Source organism: Ambystoma mexicanum, chromosome 6p, assembly GCF_040938575.1.
Source record: "Ambystoma mexicanum isolate Mex_15411 chromosome 6p, UKY_AmexF1_1, whole genome shotgun sequence".
NCBI lineage: Eukaryota > Metazoa > Chordata > Amphibia > Caudata > Ambystomatidae > Ambystoma > Ambystoma mexicanum.
In genome coordinates, this window is record NC_090935.1 from 1,329,550,508 (window position 1) to 1,329,563,491 (window position 12,984).

A 12,984-nucleotide genomic window follows, 5' to 3' on the forward strand; every position below is an offset into this window, starting at 1 on the left:
GTCCTTCAGGAAATGTCCTGGTTTCCCACAATACAAACAAAGCTGTTGTTGTCTTCTTTTGTCCCGCTCTTGTTTTGTTAATGGAGGCCGTACACCTCCAATCTGCATGGGTTCTACATCATTTTCAGGTACACAGGGTGTGTTTTCCCTTGGTCGAACATACACGGTCCGAGGGTCCATCTTAGACCGGTCTGCCCTTCGGTCCTGCAACCGGTGGTCTAGCAGCACGACCAGATTTATGAATTCTGCACAGTCTCTGGGTGGATCAACCACCTGGGCTAAGACGTCCTTTAATTCGCCTCGTAAGCCTCGATGGAATAACGAGGTTCTTTTGTTTTCTGGCAACCTAGCTTCGGCAACCAGTCTGTTGAAGGTAGCAATGTACGTTAACAAGTCCTGATTCCCCTGTCGGAGGGACAAGAGTTAATTGTCTACTGCTTGTTCCTGGGTATGGCGAGCAAAAAGTTTCTCCATTTCTCTCTGGAACCCCCCAAAGTCATGTAATAGAGGATCGTCATGGGTTACCAACGGCACCGACCAATCTGCTGCACTACCACTCAGGTATGATAAGACAAAAGCTACCCGAGCTTGGTCGTTTGGAAATGCTCCGGGCCTACAAAGAAAATGAAGGCGGCACTGATTGATGAATGCCGCATCCTTCCGTGGGTCGCCTGAGAACCTTTCTGGTGGTGCCAGGGGCACTGTTCCAGGTAATGTGATCTGTACCGGAGTGGGTGGTATGGCAGGGTTTTGCATCGCTGCATTGCTTCCAGGTGGAGGCGTCTGTCCTGCCTTTGATTGCAAGTATTGCCTGCTAATCTCTTCAGTGCGTTCTTTGATCACTATTAGGTCTCTCCGGAGGGCATTAGTCTCTTGTCGGGCAGAATGAACCTCAGCACGAAGCTCTCCTGGTAATTGGGCCAATTGGTCCATTTCTGATGTCTCCATGGTGCCCAGGTGGATTTGTTATGGTAGGCTTCGTGTTCTGTTACGCTCACCTGGTATCCACAGGGACGCCACCCAGCTGGGTTACCCGCTGGTATGCTTCTCAGCTTTGCCCTGATGTGGTCTGTGGGGAATGTTCTGCCTGAAAATACAGGAGGACTGTGTTCAAGACTGACCGACTGGTGTAAGTATCCTCCCTCCACCCCCATATGCTTTCAGTCCCTCTGGCGCCCTCTCCTCACCTTGTGGTAGAATTAGGCGTGCTCTCCGTCCTGCCTTCTTTGCAGGGGCGCGTTGTCTTACATGGGCGAGTGCGGTCCTGTTTGATATTGTTCAGGTAGGTCTTATTGCTGTTCTTTAGTTTTGTTGCTATCCTGCATGCCTTTCTTTGTTAAAATGTCTCTTTTTTCTCCCTTAGGTATGCAGAGCTTCAGCGCGGCAAACTGGCTTGGTTGAGCCCCGCTGGTAAATGATGGCACATTAAGAGCGCTATGATGCGGAAAGTAAGTGCTATGCACAGCGCTGCGAAGTCTTGCCTTTGCTAACCTGTGTTTTCCTTCCTTCTAGGTCGCGGTGTTCTTCAGCGCGAGTGGAATGTCCGAAGTGGTGCCAGCCGAGAGGCGACCAGCCAGGTAAGCCTTTTGAGCAGTTCGTAATTTGTAAGTGTCTCCACAGCTTTCTTTAATGTTGCCTCCTCTATCTTCCTCTTTCAGGTCGTTCTGTCCGGGAGGCGTGCAGATTCGAGGAAGCTGTTCTCAGTAGCTGCGAGTGTTTAAAGATGAAGACTGCAGGTAACATGCTGCTGCTAATGGTGTTCCTTTTGTCTCCTTGCAGGTTCTGCTTCTCCGAGGTTCGAGGGAATAGCTGGACACGGTGAGCGTCACGTTGCAAGCTGCAAAGTAACACGAAGCATGTTCTGCAGTCAGGGTGTGGTTTATATAGCCCAGGTAAAGTAGTACCAGGGAAAGTAGTTCCAGGCCTGCCACACCCAAAACACTAGACTGCATAGCTTGGTTCTTAGGAACCAAGCTATGTGGATGCCTCCATGTTGGCTGACAATACAATAAAGTAGTTCCCAAGCACATTGTTGTTCATGGTGTATGAGCCTGGTGCCATAGGCGCCAGGACTGGCCCCATGAGGGCTTTTGAAGAGGATGCCAGGCTCTAGAGGCCCGATTCCTGACTCCACCTGGCCAATGGGTTTGCCAGAGAGGGTTTTGGGCAAGGGTCGTGACATGGATGAATCTTTTTTCAAGGTAGAGGATGTTGCTAAGGCACCCAAATGCCTCACCAAGTTAGCTGGAGGGCCTGTGTAGATGCTTCCCCAGTTACCAGCTATCATCCAGTGCAATGTCATGGCTGTCAGAATACTTGTTAGTATCCAATCTGAAGTACCTGGAAGGGTGTTGTTTGGGCAATGATCTTAAAGATCTTGGAGTAGTGTCAAGTACTCCCAGACCTCCTAGTAAAAGATTACAGGAGCCCACCAGACCTGCAAGGGAGAGGACTTTGAGGGGCTCTCCTGAGGAGATGACAGAAAAAGAAATCACTCCTACTCCACTGGAGTTACTAACTGCAATTTCTAAGCAACCAGAAGCAAAGGGGAAACCCAAGACTTCCAAAAAGAAACCAGCAGAAAGCACTCCAGTGCTTCCAACCAGGAGATCTCCTAGGTTGTCCAAATTCACACCTGTGATCCCTCCTCCAGCTGAGGCTGAGAGAGAGGTATAACCCTGTGTGGTTGGACTAGAGCCTGAGGACTCAGATCTTGTAGAAGGCCAGGATCTTATTGGAGATCTGGACCCTCTGGACCATCCTGAGCTACAGTCTTTACTGGCAGAAGGTGGCCCCAACAGGGCAGACTGCAGTAAGGGGTAAAGAGAATGTCCAACTCTGGAAGGTCTTCGCCACCAGGCAGCTTCTGAGCTTAAAGGGCAAGAGCCTGGGAAGTATAGGTTACACTGGGAAGATGGCTTCTTCTATAGTGAACCGACTGAGTAAATCCCTGGAGACTACAAAAGACGTGTAGTGCCCCAAGAGAACAGACTCCAATTCTTGCAACTAGCCCATGAGATACCTTTGGCTGGTCACTTGAACTTCAAGAAGACCAAGGAAAGGCTCTCTCTCTACTTTTATTGGCCTAAAATGGGGACTGAGGTAGATAAGTATTGCAAGAGTTGCCATACCTGCCAAACCTCTGGTAAGAGTGGGTCGAAGAACGTGGCACCTTTAGTGCCTCTCCCTGTGGTGGGAGTACCATTTGAGAGGATAGGGATTGACATTGTTGGTGCTCTTGGTCCTCCAACCTCTTCAGGCAACAGGTTTATACTTGTTGTAGTAGACCATGCTACTAGGTACCCTGAAGCAATTCCTATGAGGACTTTTACAGCTCAGGCTGTGGCTAAGGCCCTCCTTGGTATTTTTACCAGGGTTGGGTTTCCTAAGGAGGTAATATCCGACAGGGGGTCACATTTTATTTCCCACTACATGAAGGCCATGTGGAAAAACTGTGGAGTTACCTACAAGTTCTCAACTGCGTACCACCCTCAAACAAATGGGTTGGTAGAAAGGTTTAACAGAACCATGAAGAGCATAATAGGAGCTTTAGAGGACCCCCTTAAGAAAAATTGGGATCTTCTACTGCCATGCCTTCTCTTTGCATATAGAGAAGTCCCTCAGGAGGGAGTGGGTTACAGTCCCTTTGAACTTCTCTATGGCCATCCGGTCAGAGGTCCATTGGCCCTGATTAAGGAGGGGTTGGAGAGTGCTCCTTCCCCCTAGCCAGTCAGAGTGACTGACTATGTGATAGGACTCCGGAGGAGAATGTCACACATGATGGCTGAAGCAAGTGACAACTTGAAAGCAGGTCAGGCTCTGGTTAAGCATTGGCATGACCAGAAGGCCAACATGGCTGAGTTCGCTCAAGACCAGCTACTTCTTGTTATGGTGCCAACAAGGCAGAGGGCCTTGCAGGACAAGTGGATAGGACCCTTCAAGGTTGTGGGAAAACTTGGAGAGGTAAACTATCTGGTGGATTTAGGCAATCCTAAGGAGGCTCCCAGAGTCTTTCACACCAACCGTCTAAAAGCTTATGTCTCGAGACCAGAACTGGGAGCTTTGCTTCTAGCTTCAGCTCAAGAGGAAGAGGAGAATGAACCTCTGCCTGATCTTCCCAGAGGCGAACCTTTGGATGAGAAAGTAAAAGGAGTTAATCTTTCTTTTAATCTGACTTCTGAACAACAGGAGGAGTGCAAAGTTTTGTTAAATCAATTTGGCCCCTTGTTTATACTTTCACTAGGCTTAACACCTTGGGGCCAGCATGACATACACACTGGTGACTGTTTACCTGTCAAAAGCAGGGTTACAGAATGTCAGAAAATGTAAGAACCCACATCAAAGGAGAGGTCAACAAGATGCTTGACCTCGGGGTAATAGAGCCCTCTACTAGTCCATGGTCTTGCCCAGTTGTATTAGTACCAAAGGCGGGATCCAAGGAGTTGAGATTCTGTGTGGACTATAGAGCTCTAAATGCAGTCACTAAGACTGATGCCCATCCTTTGCCAAGGACAGATGAGCTGGTGGATAGACTTGGTTCAGACAAGTACCTCAGCACATTTGATCTCACGTCAGGCTATTGGCAAATAGCCCTGACAGACCAGGCCAAGGAGAAAACTGCATTCTCCACCCCATTTAGCTTATACCAGTTTAAGGTTATGCATTTTGGATTAAAGAATGCACCTGCTACATTCCCAAGGATGGTTAATCGGGTTCTGAATGGGATGGAGGACTTCTGCATGGCATACTTGGATGACATTGCAGTGTTCAGCCCTACTTTGAAAGAACATGTTGACCACCTAGGATATGTTTTGCAGGCTCTTGAGCCGGCCCAACTGACCATAAAGGAAATCAAATGTCTAATTGGTCAGAGTAAAGTGGTCTACCTTGGTCATGAGGTAGGAGGTGGTGAAATAAGGCCTTTGCTCAGCAAGATTGAAGCTGTGCAAAATTAGACAACCCCTTCTACTCAATACCAGGTGAGAGCCTTCTTAGGCCTCACAGGGTATTACAGGAATGTCATTGAGAACTTTGGGCCCATAGCATCTCCAATGAATGTAATCTCCTCTCCAGAATTCCCCAAAAAGGTCAAATGGAATGAGGAGTGCAATCAGGCCTTTGAAAGCCTGAAGAAAGCCCTTTGTCAAGCTCCAGTTCTCAGAGCTCCTGACTACAACCAACCCTTCATTGTGCAAACAGATGCTTCCAATATAGGTATAGGTGCAGTCCTCAGTCAACTGGATGAGAAAGGTAGGGAGCACCCCATTTGCTTCATCAGTAGGAAACTGAAGGAACCGGAAACAAGGTGGGGAACTATTGAGAGAGAATGTTTTGCCATTGCGTGGTCTTTGAAGAAGTTTAGGCCATACTTGTATGGATCTACTTTCATCATTCAAACAGACACCCAACCCTTGAGATGGCTGATGCAAATGAAAGGGGAAAACCCAAAACTGCTAAAATGGTCAATCTGCCTCCAAGGGTTTGATTTTACCATTGAGCACAGGTCAGGATGTCACCACCAAAATGCTGATGGTCTCTCTAGGATGTTTGTAACCGGCTAGAGGTAAGAGACTCATCCAGGAGTGGATTAGATCCTCCTGTCCCTTAGTCTGGGGGGGGGGGGCGAGTGTTAGGGAGAATTCTCATTCTATGGCTAATTTCCCTTACCTGTAGAGTCCCCCAGCAGCTTTGCTGGATTTGAAGGGTTTGTTTTTTTCTCCTGCTAAGAGTGAGACTCTTTTACCCACACTTAGACAGATTGCTGATGTGTGTTCTAGGCTATTTTTTTGCGTTTAATGTCTATGGGGTTTTCTCACCCTCATAGGAACCATCTTTATACATGTGTGTTACACAGCACCCTCAGTGCAGTAACACAGGGGTGTCACAGTGACCCCCAAACATAGACTCCAAACCCTGGGACTGACTACTGTCTGCCAGGGTATGTAAAGTCCCCATAAACCAGTACAAACCATCTTACAATGGAAGTACTGGAAATGGTTAATCATTTTTCACTTGTGTTCATTTTCGAGAGGGTACCGTACAGTCCCTATCTCAAAAGTTCCTGGCTAGTGGGAGTGGTTACTACCGTAAATATTCGACCGCAAATATTTTCCTATGGGATTTTCCCATTGTTCGAGGCTACCACTTTTACTGACAGCCTCTAACGAACCGGCGGTTTATATTTTTATTAACTTTAATCCGGTTGTTTTTTTTTACCAGAAGTTTAATGATATTTCTTTCTTGTGTCTTTCTCTGAGATCATAACCCAGGTCGGGGATGCATTGTTTGTCCTTTTAGCGGGCTTCTGCAAAAAGACCTCCTCTCGGTGCCTCTGAGTCTGGGGTAGACCCATTGTGTGGGAGGGGGAGTAGGCACCCTGGACAGGGTTGCCTAAGCAACCCCAGTCGCACTCTGCCCTGATAGGCTGGAGGGACTCCCGCCAAGATGACCACTCCACGGTGTGAGTGACAGCTAGGCTGTATGAATGGAGGTTTTTCTGCATAAAAGCAGGGTCCTGAGGACTGGAAGAGCAAGACGTCGCCACTGAAACTAAGAAGCTGAAGAGGAGAGAAGCCAAAGACATCTGCAACGACTGAACCACCGGTGAAGCCCTGCTGCAGCGTCTCACCACTTTTCTCCACACGACAAGAGAAGATCTTCATCTGCAAGAGCCTTCTTCCCTAGAGCTGGTGGGACCAACCAGTTTGCCAATCACCTTCCAGGACCTGCCTTGGTCGAATCGCCAGTGCCATGCACTCGCAGACCGGATAGCAAGGCACACGTCCACCACGACCACGATTTAAAGGAGGATACCATTTAATTTGTTTCGGCATCACCGCGGCTGGCTTCTTCCCTGGGCAGTGCATAACTCGAACCTTCCTCCACGACGAGAGCCTCTCTTCCTCTGCTGGACAACACAAACTGCAGGAACTGCCAGGAACCGCCGCCACCGCAGGAGCCGCTTCCACTTTTTCAGGTACATTGTTCCGCCAGGCCTCCCTCCTGGGTTGGCCGCAACTATCGACTAACATGATCCTTTACCTTCTGCACCCTCCTTTTGAATCGTTAAACCAAAGACTTGACTGCAGCTACTAGAACAGTTTGATCCTGGGCACCTTGCCCTGTACCACTAACTATGGCACAGGCCTACTGACTTTGGCTAAATCTGTTCCAACTGCCTTCACTAGATTGCTTTTCATCCTCAACTGTGTTGGTGCACTAGAAACTGTTATAACCACTCTTCCTTCCCTCTTAATTATTGCTGAAGTGCCATTTTGCTCGGTTTTCACCTATGTATGACTATTGCTAAAGTGCTACCTTGCCTAACTTGTTCAAAATCCACTTGGGAAGTGTTGCTAGTGTGTTTAAGAGGTTAAATCTGTATAACTTGTCCTTTCCCTCCCTTTTGAGAAATTATTAGAGTGCCATTTTTGCTTGGTTGACTCTGTGCCATTTTGCTCAGTTTTCACTCTGGCTCAAACTTGTCTATAATTTAAATAGGGAGTTGTGTATACTTTTCTTGAATGTTTTAACTTGCTTTGATAAATGTGATTTATGTGTTGAACTAGAATAAATATATATATTCTTTTTAATACTAAGCTTTGGTCAGTGTTTCCTTGTACCATAGTACTGTAGCCCTAATGTGTAAACCCTGAATACTGCTCATCTTCCTCATGAGATAAGTCTGAGTGCTCAACCACAGCTACCAACTAAATCTTTGTGTTGCAGACTGATACCAAAGGGAATTTTATTGCATATACCTGTAGTCTTAATCGGCTGTAGTGCTCCCCAAGGGACCTGCAGGGGATTCTGCCTAACAGTGGCTCTAAACTTTAGTAGTTCCTCCTTGAGCTCTGCTTAGGTACGCGGGTCATTTGAGGTGGAGCATGTACGTTCTAGGCCCTCATTCCAAGGTTGGTGGTAGTCATGGCGCTATGTGTCCAGTCCCGTTCAATGGGGACTTACCGGTCCAGTGCGACCTTGGCGGGACCGGTAAGTCCCCATTGAAAAACGCCATTCCCCATTCCCATTTGAGCCCCCATAGGGCTCAATGGCAAGGCACTAATAGCTTTACCGCAAATTGCGGTACCATTATTAGCTCTGAAGTCCCTTAACGGGCCCCGTCCATAACGCCTGGTAAAACCAGGCGTTAAAGAAGGGACCCGCTAAGGAACCTCGGAATAGGGCGCAAAGGGATTACCGGCACTGATGTCCTTAACGGTGCCCGGTATCCCTTTGTGCCCACCTCGTAATGAGGCCCCTAGTCTCTTCAGGCGATCTTCGCTGGTGGCCAGTTCTCTTCTGATCAACTTCAGCATTCCGTTCTCTTTTGCTATGCACACCCCTCTGTTGTAACACTTTACTGTTTCCCAGAGTGTACCTGCTGATGTGACTGTGTCTTGATTGATTTCCAGGAACGTTGTGATTTCGTCCCATAGCTCTGTTGCAAACACCTGGTCTAGCAGCGATCTTGGTTTGAATCGCCAGTGGGGTGTGCCGCGTCTAACATTGGGGAGATTGCAATCGAGGATTTGGCACGTTCCCCATTGGAGTGGGCTTTGGGAGGAGACCAGTAGATAGTCAATACGCGAGCTGGTGTTGTGAGCTGCAGAGTGAAAGGTGTATTCTCGTGCATCCCAGTTATTGTGTCTCCACACATCTACCAGGTCTCTGGACATTTCTTGAACTTGAAGGCTAGCTTTGGACGGTTGAGTGGTTGTGCTTTGGGACTTATCTTTCTGGGGGTCTAGCAGTGTATTCAGATCGACTCCCCAGATGATAATTGCAGGTCCTGTCCCCTCAAGGTGCGACAGTACCCAGTCAAAATTATTTGCTCCGTCTACGTTGGGGGCATAGGAGTTTACGAAAACAACCTCTTTCCCTGCGAGGATCCCCTTTACAAGGAGTGCTCTGCCCTCAGTGTCTTTCTCCGATTTTATTAGGCGGAAGCTGGATTTTTTGTCAATGAGAATGGCAACCCCTCTGGCATATGACGAATATGAAGAAAAGTACCTGTGACAGCCCCCGTTCCGGGCCCAAAGGTGCTCAGTTTCTGGGAGGAGGTGCGTTTCTTGTATCAAGGCCACGTCCACTTTGTGCCTCTTGAGGGGGATATTGCCTCCTCTAATGTTCCATGTAGCTACCTTGAACTTGACATGTAGCTTTCTTGTTTAGGGCTATCTTTTGTAGTCCGTTCTGCGTGTTCTGGTGGCGATGTTGAGAGAGTATGAGATGAGCGGTTGGTTCTTTTCGTATTGGTGTGACGAGGAGATGAATCTTGTGGAGATTGTGGGGTAGGGTGGTGAGGGGCGGCACCCCGGCGGGCGCATTCCCATAACCGTTCATACAAACCCTCCCTTACGCGGGCAACCTCTAACTTGCCTGTCTTTTTAACCTTCCCTAGATGTAGTAACATTAACAGTGCTGCGCCCGGGCGGCAGTGTCCTTTCAAGATTGGAGGCTCCCTTAACATTAAAGAGTTGTGGTTCTCTGGAGTTGGTGTCGCTTCTTGTTGCGCCTCAACGTGTCATTTATTTTTGACTTCATGGTGGGTTTCTTCGCGCTCTGTCACTTTGTGGCGGCCATGGGTTGTTGTTGGGGGGTCTGCATCCCATTCTGTCTAGGAAGGAGTTAGCCTCCTCTGGTGAGTTGAAGAATTGGACTTTCCCATCGTGCTAGACACGCAGTTTTGCTGGAAAAAGCATAGAGTAAGTGATTTGGTTGTCCTCTAAACAGCGTTTGACACCTGCGAAGGACCTCCTTTGCGTCTGGACGGCCAGGGAAAAGTCTGGGTAGAAAAGGATGTTGTCACCATCTTTTGGATGTTCTCCCTTATCTCTAGCAAGCCTCAGAATTGTGTCTCAGTCCTTGTAGCTTAGCAATTTAGCAATGATTGGTCGTGGAATGGCCCCTGGGATGGGTCTGGTAGTCGGGATTCTGTGGGCTCTCTCCACGACAAACAGTTGTGATAGAGCTGTTGCACCAAAGAGTTATTTGCTGATTTTTTTGACATGCGCCTCCATTTTAGTCTGAAGCAGCTGTTCTCTTACCCCGATCAGTCTTATATCATTTTGGCGGGAGCGACCCTCGACGTCCTCATTCTTGGAATTGACCACCTTCATCTGCCCTTCCAGTGCCGTCACTCTCGCTGTTAATGTTACTGTGTTATTGTCAAGATCGGAGATTCTTTGTTCCACTGAATCAAGCATGTCACCGTGCCTGTCTAGGCGATGCTGTAGTTGGTCAACTTTGGAGGACAGTGCATCAAGTTTGCAGTCGAGGTTGCCGATTCCAGCTTTCAGATTCAGAAGAATCTCTCGTATGTCCATGGGTTGGGGAGGGTTCATCCTCTTGGATTGCATCTTCCAGTGGGGATTCCGGTCGGCTACTAGGTTTCGGGGTTTTCGTGGAAGTTCCAGGCTCGAATGTTAATTTCCGCTGGGATTTGTCCGATTTTCCCATGATGAGATACAGGGTTAGGGGTCTCGGGTCTGGCTGTCTCAGGAAACGAGGCGATGCAGGCTTTTATCTGGGTCGGCCTGTTTCCGGTTGGATGTCTTGTTGCAGGGAGATCGGAGGAGGAAGGGGATGTGTGGCTGGTTGGTGTTAGCTCACTTTAGGTTGTCAGTAGAGGTGACCGCGCTGTGGGTACTGTGATTATTGGGATTATCTGCGTGGTAGGTGGGTTGTCCCCCTGTTGAGGATCTGGGTATCAGTGAGGTGTACTGGCCATAGGAGTATGAGCAGAGGGTTGGTCAATCGTACCAGATGGGGACACTTCTTCAGACACCCTGCTGTGGGGGGAGCGCCAGGTTGTTGGATACCGCCGTTGTTGTGTCTCGGATTATTCAGGATATTCTGTGTCTGCAGTGCGGCCCACGAATTGGGGTGATACCGTTGGATTCTTACTTATTTTCTTGTGGCCCTTGTCTCACCTTTGTTTGCATTGGTCGCTGCTGGAGAGATCTTATGTGTAGTTCGGGCGATATGCTGTTTGTTGTTCGGCGAGTGGTTGCTTCTAGGATTGTGGTATATATTGTGCTTTTGTGGTGGGCTGTGGTCCTGTTAGGGCCCAAGGACTAAATCCAGCAGTGGTGGCTTGACACATCGTGATGGAATTGAGTCTTTCTGACAATATACCCCTCAAGAGTACAAAAGGACAGATTGTGGTGAGTATTGCCCGAAATATTTGGTACACCCTGGTACCCAGACAGCTGGCTGCAAGAGAAAGTAACCAAGTATTAACATATGACCCAAGACAACGAAATAACTAGGCAAGATTATGAGCAGATACTCACAAGCAAGAATGGTGGCTGGGACTGATAAATTCCACGCTAGATTGATGAGTATCCTGTAACAAGAGAGGTTCTATTACTATTAGTACAAGATAGTAAGGAAAGGAAGAACCAGGAAGTAGTGTGCTTACCAATGATTGTTCTGGAGGAATTCTGAAGAGGAGATTGCTGTACTTAAGTGGTAGTCCTTGGAACACAAAGTCTTGTTTCCTATTCCCGCCGGCACGAGGATGCCTAAACAAGTTTTTGATCCTTGCGCCGTTGCGCTAATGTCCTTTAAGTTCTTTAGAATCTTTGGGCCAATAAAGAAGGAAGACGTGACGATGGTTTGGAGATTAAGCAGCCCACACAGAGTTCCAGGATCACCAAAGACTAACGAGGTGCAGCCAATTGAAGAGAGACGGTCCAGTAACGTTCCGGTTTGGCAGCAGGCAGGTAAGATGTGAAAGGATTAGGTGAATGCAGTCCAATAAACGTTCCGGTTTGGCAGCAGGCAGGTAAGACATGAAAGGATGAGGTGAATGCAGTCCAATAGACGTTCCGGTTTGGCAACAGGCAGGTAAGGCGTGAAAGGATGAGGCGAATGCAGTCCAATAAACGTTCCGGTTTGGAAACAGGCAGGTAAGACGTGAAAGGATGAGGCGAATGCAGTCCAATAAACGTTCCGGTTTGGCAGCAGGCAGGTAAGACGTGAAAGGATGTGGCGAATGCAGCCCGTAAAAGTTCTGAGTTGACAACAGATACCAAGTAAGCAATGACAGGGGACGAGGCAAGGGAAGTCAAAGAACAGACCAGCGGAACGCAGAACAGGATATCAAGGTAACAATATACAAAGCTTAGAATTACAAATTCAGAAGCAGCGCCGTGCAGTGGGGGCAGGGTTAAAATACAGATAAGCTGACCGCACGCACAACACGCCGCTGTAGACTGGAACGCCTACGTGTATGCAATGGGCGCCAGCGTTTCCAGGGAAACCCATAGCGTTCTCTGAAGGAACGTGTCCTCCTGGAGGAACAAATGTTCTGAGGGTTTAATGTGACTCCCGAATTCATACGTATACTGTTGAACCTACTGGGGAATCGGGAATGTTTCCTCCTGTATGTACCAGGTCTATGACAAGAAAAAGAGGAATCAAACGGAACCCTGACAGTTTCCTCCCCCAAAGGAGGATCCCCGGAGTGAGAGGCCAAGAACCTGGACAGGAGGAGAGGAGCATGCACATTTGACTCACGGTCTCCCTCAGGGAAATGAATTCAAGAATGCAGTCTTGAGCTGCCGGGTTGTCAGTGGTAGGAATAACATCCCCAGGAAGCGACCTGGGATGTAAACCATAAAGGGCAAAGAAAGGAGTGGTGCCAGTAGACAAATTAACTGAATTATTGTACGCATATTCTGCTGCTCCCAAAACGTTTAACCATGATTCCTGATGTTGAGCAATCAGACAGCGTATAAATTGTTCCATAGTGGCATTCGCCCTCTCTGTTTGACCATCAATCTCGGGTTGATAGGCCGTGGAGTAATGTCCATCAATACCCAAGGCAGTGACGAGATGATGCCAGAAACGGGAGGTAAACTGTGAACCTCGATCAGTGATGATGATCTCTGGCAGGCCAAAATGACATAACACGTGCTGCAAGAACAAATCCGCTAGGACCGGAGCAGAAGGCAGACCTTGGCAAGGTCCGAACAA

General features: G+C 48.2%; 1 protein-coding gene across 2 annotated transcripts in view; it reads right to left on the minus strand.

Moving 5' to 3' along the window:
* Nucleotides 1-12,984, minus strand: part of LOC138510377 (coiled-coil domain-containing protein 171-like) — a 3,784,015-nt gene that overhangs the window by 2,783,531 nt on the left and 987,500 nt on the right. The gene's annotated exons all lie outside the window — the stretch shown is intronic.